The following is an 8447-nucleotide window of genomic DNA, read 5'->3' on the forward strand; positions in this document are numbered from 1 at the left end:
AATGAAAAAAGAGTCTTAATTATGTTCATGGTAATCACGCAAGGACAGTAGAAATTTTAAAACATTAGCAATGCTTCATGTTACCGGAAGCATTACGATAAACTATGACATTCATCAAATATGGGATTACTTTAATGGTGGCATTGCTTGTTTACCAGATATAGTAAATCAACAGCAGCTAAAGAGTTGGTTTAAGGGCATGGGACCGTGGGGACACCAGGTCACTCAGCAGCGTAAAGAAGCAACTCACTTATCATACTTGGGAAAACAACAGGAGTACCATTTGTTAACACAGTTTAATTGCATCATGTCACTGGAGGCATTAGATTAACAATAACACCGGTTAGACATGTCCTTAAGGCAATAGTGTGATCGCTTCATTTTACATGCGCCCTTACATTAACAACAGCAAAAGGTTGGTATAAGGACATGCGACAATGGACGCATCAGCACAGTGTACCTACAAGGAGGCATAAAGTGGTGATGTCGAGTTTGTTCATGCTCTGTGAGGGCAGCAAATCTAATCCTAGAGAACTTTTACTATGTGAGGGCAGCAAATCTAATCCTGGAGACCTTTAACTATGTGAGGGCAGCAAATCTAATCCTGGAGACCTTTTACTATGTGAGGGCAGCAAATCTAATCCTGGACATACTCTGTTGACTTGTCTACCAGCCGCCACTTTCTATCTCTTTTTCAGCCAATAATAGATCTATTCCTTATCCAGTTTGTACTGAGTTTTCCCAATATTTCCCTTTTCAACCAAGAGACCGGTTTGGTATCTGGTCTGTACTACTTTCCCCCTATTATTTCCTCTTTGAATCAAGTCCTAGATTCATGCTACGACTTTCCCCCCTTTCTTCGTTGTTTGAACTAAGTCCTAGATTCGAATGCATGAAGTAGCTTCACCTCTAATAATACTAAAAATTTAGGTGGATTTGGAAGAGCTAATGGAAGTAGAAAAAGATGCACATGCAGACACGTAGGGAGCTGGGGCAGTAGAGCAAGGCCGCTTTCGAGGAACTTGTACCTGAGGTTCGTCGGATGTCGGCGGTGGCAGGTCCGATCTGCGCACAATACGGCAGGGAGGAAGAAGGGTAGGAGGACCTCCCGAGCCGGCGCTGTCTCAGAGAGAACGGCACGGGCAGAGGATCGGGCCCCACCGACAGCTATGGGTTTCCTCCCTCGGCAGCGATGACCGCATGAACGATGCACCTTTTAGTCCTCTACACACACCAACCGAAGGGATTCGGCCGGATCTGTGACCAGCGATGAGCAGAGAGAAAATGCCGCTACCGATGCCTTGTTTAGATCTAAAGAGGATGAGAGAATGAAGAGAGCAACCCTAGTAAAGCAAGCGCTTAGGCCCCTACGTAGATATATAGTGGAGTGATTATCTTTTTCTCTCCACAACAAGTGTTTCAATTTGTGTATGTGGCATTAAAGAAAAGAAACTCTCTATTTAAGGTGACTAACTGGACAACTCCTACTTACTACTAGTAGTACTAGTATTGTTCACTTGTGCTCCCCGACCCTCCATTCATTGAACAACCCCACGGGTGAATAAACATACAGTACTAGTATTTATATAGAACGAACAAGCTCGAACTATTTTTGCGTAGTTAAAAGTTGAGGGCGGGGCTTTTCCCGGGCAGTACGCGTGGCAGTTTTCGCATAGGCGGTTTGACAGAGAGGCGAGGAGGGTGAGGGAGTAGAGGATTCAACTTACTTACTGCTGGAAAGGTCGGGCTGTGCGATTTGACGGCGCGTTACTACTGGAAAGACTTGTGATATGACTATGCACTATAGTCCTGAATTACTGGTGGTACGACCGGGGTGATGCCCCCCTTCTGTTCCGCACTCTAATCTGGTGCATGACACGTCGACCCGGATGCTGACTCTCCCACATGTGGCGAAGTACGTAGTAAGAAGGAGCAAAGAATCATGCGGTATGTACTACTACTACTCACGTCGAGGAAATGTGAACCACAGCAGCCTAGTGAACCAGCAGTGCGAACCACGACAGCCCAGTGAACCAGCAGTAGAAAACAATGTGCTGATATGGCCATAAAAACAATGTGCTACGGTCCAGACTGTACCATGTGCAGTACTACTCCTCTTTGTTTGGATCCCTGAGTTAGAGCTAGTTTGGGTTGAAATAGCCTCAAATTATCAAAACATGAGGGGTTAGTTTGAGCTAGTTTGCTCTAACCCAGCTAAAAAAACTAGCTCGGTGAAGAGGTTCTAACTGGGTTAGTTATCCTCGGGTGCACTAAAAGATAACTAAAAAAATCTCCCCTGCCCGCACCAGATCGCTCCCTCCGCCCCCCTCCCCCACCTCGCATGACTCCTCTCTATTTCCCATCGGGCCGCCCACCCAAGTGCCGCTCTGCCGCTCGCCCTCTCTCTCCTCCGGCCGCCCTCTCCCTCCAGCCTCCACCGCCCTCCTCCGGCCGCCCTCTCCCTCCGACCTTCGAAGGTCGCCCCGCTCCCCCTTCATCGGTCATTTTTCTCGTTCTGTCGTGCGCGGCGGCGGCGCATCTACCAGGGAGGTCACGATAGGGGTGAGTTTGTCCATTCCTTCTCTGTCTCACAGCCATATCATTGATCTTGCTCGCTCTAGCGCTAATTCTGATTTGGAAAAGTAGATCCTGATCAAACTTGGTATAGATTTGTGGTGCACGCATGGAATTGCTTGATGCTGCTTGAGGAGGTAATAATTCTTTCTAGAGGCCCAAATATATTTAGTTCACCTTTCTAGGTATTTCAGTTTCAAGCTTGCATTATTTCTAGAGGGCCAAAGATTCAGTTCACCTTTCTATGTATTTCAGTTTCAGGCTTGCATTATTCCTAGAGGCCCAAAGATTCAGTTCACCATTCTAGGTATTTCAGTTTCAGGCTTGCATTATTTCTAGAGGCCCAAAGATTCAGTTCACCTTTCTAGGTATTTCAGTTTCAGGCTTGCATTATTTCTAGAGGCCCAAAGATTACTGATAGAGCATTTCTTCATATAATCTTTTTAGCCTTTTTGCATCCTATTTAATCATATTTTCACATTATTTACTTAAGAAATACTCCAATACACCCATTATGCTACATTTACAACACTCCTCCATGTTTTGCAGAAAAGGGTGAAAAGGCCCAAAATCCTTCTATAATGGAGAGAGTGTCAAGAAACTGTGGTTGCTGTAATTTACGGAGGGACCCGACCGTGAAGAAAAGAGGTAACCAGAGGGGCCAAGCTAAAGCTGGAGGGATCATCTTGTGAAGAAAGAAGAGAAGTGGAAGGGCAAAAGAGCAAAAGTGGCAGATCAGAGGAGGGGGATCAAATCCCTAGCGGCAACCATTGATCCCCTTCGGGCCTAGCCACATCTCCCTCTCTTTCCCCTGCCTCCTTCTCCAGCACAGGCCGCCACCACGGCTAGGCCGGCGTGGGGCGCGTCACCACCTCCACTTCGCCGCCGCACCTCCGCACTCCATCCATCCATTCGCTGCACCGTGACCCATCCACCATAACTACCACGGGTCCCTTGCTGCACCTCACGCCACCAATCTGAATCTCTTCTTCCTTCTTGCTGCTGTTCATCCCAATCTTGCCGCTGTTCATCTTTGCTACTGCCCGCAGCTCTCTTCGTCTCTCTCAAACTTGTTGATGCCGATGCCCTCAACCTCCTGCTGCTGCTCTCTCCTTGCGCCCTTGCTGTTGCCCCTTTTACCCCTACCTCGCTGCTGCTGCTCCTTCTCTCTACGCCCCTGCTGCTGCTTCTTTCCCAATCTTGCAACTGCCCTTCTGCATCTCCAACTTGCTGCTGCTCCTCTGAACCTCTTCTCCTCCTAGTGTTGCTTCTATCTTGCCGCTTCCCTGTAGCGGTTCCTTTCCTTCACCCGCTGCTCTCTTTGTGTGTGTGTGTTTGTTCGTGTGTGTGAGATTGTGTGTGTTTGTACTTCATAAGTATTGATAGTGTGTAATGAAGAGATATGTTAATTCTAGGGACATGTAGTTGTTCTTATAATTTTGTTGATCAGTGAGAATTGGTACTGATGCTTATGACCTTCTATTTCTATGTATGAGATCTAGCCAAACCTGTCATTTATATATTGTACTTGCTGAATAGTGTTCAGTTTTCAGTCCCTGTTTTCGCTCTAGTACCCGTGACATATATGTTCGTGATATATGTTTCATGTGGTTTCGTATTGCTGTTATGTTGATCATTTTAGTGCTAGTACTGTGTCTTGTGTAATCCAAACCATATATGATTTGTGTGTGTGACTAATTGTCAGCTAGTAGCTTTTAATAATTCATATTGTTTCTTGTGAATTTTCTATCGATGTTACTCTCTGTAGAAGTCAGATGTATGAACATTTAATTTCCAGTCTCCGTGTTAACGATGTTTGTGTGAATAAATATATATGTTTGTGTTGTGATATATTTCTGTCCCTTTCACAGTATTGTTCCTTCCCTTTTGTTACATGTATGATAGTAATATATGTGTTCATGTCTTGTTGCTTCCCTCTATGTTAGTGTTTTAGCGTCTCAAGTAAAACAAAAATACCAAAAATAAGTGAAGTGAAATCTGAACCTCCCTCTGCTATTTTGCATTTTCTTTTGTCAACGATCTTCCGGAACAACCTTGTTAGTTTAGATTTTATTTTCTTGCGATCATCTTCTGAATTTTCACCTAGCTTTAGTCGAGTGCCGTCGCTATTTGCCTAGTCCCTGTGGAGAACACGACATTCGTAGTTTGGGGCGTAAAACCCCCGCTATATTACAATTGATCATTTTGGCGCCGTTGTCGGGACTAGCGTCGAGCGATTGTGCTAGGCTATAGACTAGGTTTTTCTTGTTTTCATCTTGTGCCATATATTTGTGATATATCTCTAGCCACTAACCCCTGTTCTAGTTATTATCTTTTTGTCTTCTTTTCCTTTTTGCAGGTTGGATTATCCTCTCAGAAATGGCATTCTATTCAGATCATCATGCTTATGCGAGCAACACTACAAACAACACAGAAAGTATTCGAGAACTGATAAGTAAGATTTCCCATCAATTAGATGATTTAGCTCGGTAGCGAGAGGTAGTTTTTGAGGATAGGCCTAGCTCTTATGCTCCTTATTCTAGAGGTAATCCTTATGTTGCTCCTACATGCCATATTTGTGGATCTCAGGGCCATTCACCCGCTGAATGTCAGCGTGGTTACTCTCACCCTCCCGATTGTTATGGCATGAGCTTCGCCCCACAGCCTAGCTCATACCAAAACAATTACACACATGGGTGGCCTGAAAACCAGAATATGTCATATAGGAGCAATAACCCTGAGATCTCATCGTTTGCCTCTAGTTATCCAATGCAGGGATTTAGGTATGAAGAGGAGAGCCACAACTATGCTCCACAACAGATTTATTCAGCTCCTACTCATATACCTCAACACCAGGACATGTTGCCAATGGAGTTAAATGGTCCTCCATTTGGTCAACCAACATCTTCAACACAAGTGCCCACACAAGATGACTTTGATGATATAGACAAGCTCACATTGCTTGGTCTCGAGTTCACTTCGAGTGCCGAAGATGATCCAATTAGGCCGGTGATACTAGAGGAAATGAAGAAGATTAAGAGTGGAAAGGAGCTAGTGGAAGAAGTAAGGAAGATTGAGAAGAACATCAACGCTGTCAGTACTATCTCTTCCCTCCTTGAGCTGAGTGTTGCCGGGATATCCCTTGAGGTGTGTGAGGTTCCAACACCTTCACATTTAGCTGAGCAAGATAGCGAGAGTCCATAGGAAGAGATACTTCAGATCCAAGAAGAAATTCTCGAAGCCAAAGCACAAGATGATCCAGAGCTCGAATAACAAAGTGATCAAGTTGAAGACTCATCATCTATTACTCTTGAAGAAGCAAAAGAAGTTGATGTGATTGAAGATGAAGAACCAGAAACGCATTTTCCCATCGTCATACAGGAGCGTGATTTAGCAGGTTTATCCAATCCTCTTGATGACATGCTTCCTTATGAGATCTTTGCCGCTACTTTCCATTGTGTTATACCATCAATTAAGCTAGACTTGAAAAATTATTTGCTTGGACATGATCATACATACATTGTTGGTGGCATTGCTCTCATTCCTGATGATGACACTTATTTTCCTTATGCTAGTCCTATGCTTAATGAAACATATTATTCCCACGCTAGTCTTGAGCTTAATGATAAATTTCATCCTCATGTTAGTGTCGACCTTGCTGATTTCTACCATCCTAAACATGTGCTTTATAGCTATGCTTATGTAATTGGATATTCGATTGATGACTTGGAGGGTATTATCCCTACCACTTGCATTGTCTCTTTTGTTGAGAGTGCTTTCAGGTTTTTGCTTGTGCACGATCCATTACATGTTGACCAGGTTCGAGGTGACATTCCTTGGGACCCTGGTGGACTCAGAGCATGGGGATGAGGAGAAGCAAGGGGGCACACACGAGGAATGGAGAAGCTGGAGCAGGCATGAGGATAGGGAAGCAAAAGGAGAGGAGTCACAATGCACGAGGAAGCAAAGGAGAAGAGTTGTAGTTTAGAGAGTGTCGAGCGAGTGCTACTTCCTATAAAAACCCGGTGAGCTGTTTCATGACCCGAATCTTAATATATCATCCATTGATACATGCTGAAATCATTTGATATTTGGGTTGCTTGAGCCATTTCTTAAATGTCGTCCCACTGAATTTTACCTTTGACATATGATGCTTGATGTGAATATGTGAAGTGAGTGTTGAATGCCTCGTAACCTAGTGATCTACATAATGCTTGCTTTGCTGAAATTAGTGAAAGCTATTAGTTTTGAGTGCTCAAATCCCTAGTACACTAGAAAACTTAATCATTTTCTACTTTTACCTCGATACACCTAGATCATTAAGTGTCATATGCTGAGTTTGTGCCTAATGTGTTCCCATTGAGAGCAATCACCTAACCACTATAGATTAGCATGCTATGTTCCCTGGATCGGTAGCATGTGAACCAGACATGGAGAAGTGATGATTCCTATTTTTGTGCTTAAGCGTTGTTCATTTAAGATAAGTAATAATGAATAAATAAGTCTGACTACCTACAGTAGCATGTCATGTTCCCGGGATCGGTGGCATGTGAAATCGGGTTAGCTTGGGCAGTAATTAATAATAAAAAATGTAATTGTCGAACCAGGTGTATACCATGTTCTCGGGATCGGTGGTATGTTCCTTTGGGGAGACAAACAAACTAAAAAAACTAATAATTGGTTGAGCCAGGTGTATACCATGTTCTTGGGATCGGTGGTATGTTCCTTTGGTGAGACTGATAAAATATTATCATTACTTACTTCAAATTTAATAAGTGGTTCAACCACAAAGTTATATTTCTGCAAATAAGAGATTTAATTCCAGTTCTTTTTGTTCTCGAGATCATGCTCTCTTTAGGAACCATTTGGCGCAGTCATCATTTGAACTTGCTAATCTTCGTTTATCATTGCAAAAGTTTAAAATGGCCAAGTTTAATAGTGTCCTATTGATATGTAGCACTCTTAACCATTAATTTTCACTAGCCAAGTCCAAAGCATGCATTGTTTGGAGATCTACTTCACTTGGACATTCTCTAGTCAGCTCACTGTTCACTATCTAGCTCTTGTCGTATGCCTTTGCTTGAGGACAAGCAAAGATTTAAGTGTGGGGGAACTTGATAGAGCATTTCTTCATATAATCTTTTTAGCCTTTTTGCATCCTATTGTAATCATATTTTCACATTATTTACTTAAGAAATACTCCAATACCCCCATTATGCTACATTTACAACACTCCTCCATGTTTTGCAGAAAAGGGTGAAAAGGCCCAAAATCCTTCTCTAATGGAGAGAGTGTCAAGAAACTGTGGTTGCTCTAATTCACGGAGGGACCCGGCCGTGAAGAAAAGAAGTAACCATAGGGGCCAAGCTAAAGTTGGAGGGATCATCTTGTGAAGAAAGAAGAGAAGTGGAAGGGCAAAAGAGCAAAAGTGGCAGATCAGAGGAGGAGGATCAAATCCCTAGCGGCAACCATCGATCCCCTTCGGGCCTGGCCACATCTCCTTCTCTTTCCCCTGCCTCCTTCTCCAGCACAGGCCGCCGCCACGGCCAGGCCGGCGTGGGGCGCGCCACCAGCTCCACTTCGCCGCCGCACCTCCGCACTCCATCCATCCATTCGCTGCACCGTGACCCATCCACCATAACTACCACGAGTCCCTTGCTGCACCTCACGCCACCAATCTGAATCTCTTCTTCCTTCTTGCTGCTGTTCATCCCAATCTCGCCGCTGTTCATCTTTGCTACTGCCCGCAGCTCTCTTCGTCTCTCTCAAACTTGTTGATGCCGATGCCCTCAACCTCCTGCTGCTGCTCTCTCCTTGCGCCCTTGCTATTGCCCCTTTTACCCCTACCTCGCTGCTGCTGCTCCTTCTCTCTA

The 8447-nt window shown here is 44.3% G+C and overlaps 1 long non-coding RNA gene across 1 annotated transcript; it reads left to right on the plus strand.

Annotated features, from left to right (window-relative positions):
• The first annotated feature begins 5094 nt into the window (after nucleotides 1-5094).
• LOC119325363 lies at nucleotides 5095-8197 on the plus strand. Its single transcript, XR_005157488.1, has 2 exons — nucleotides 5095-6599; nucleotides 7825-8197. It is a non-coding gene; the product is annotated as an uncharacterized LOC119325363 (long non-coding RNA).
• The last annotated feature ends 250 nt before the right edge of the window (nucleotides 8198-8447 follow it).

Source organism: Triticum dicoccoides, chromosome 6B (assembly GCF_002162155.2).
Source record: "Triticum dicoccoides isolate Atlit2015 ecotype Zavitan chromosome 6B, WEW_v2.0, whole genome shotgun sequence".
In the NCBI taxonomy this organism is placed as follows: Eukaryota; Viridiplantae; Streptophyta; class Magnoliopsida; order Poales; family Poaceae; genus Triticum; species Triticum dicoccoides.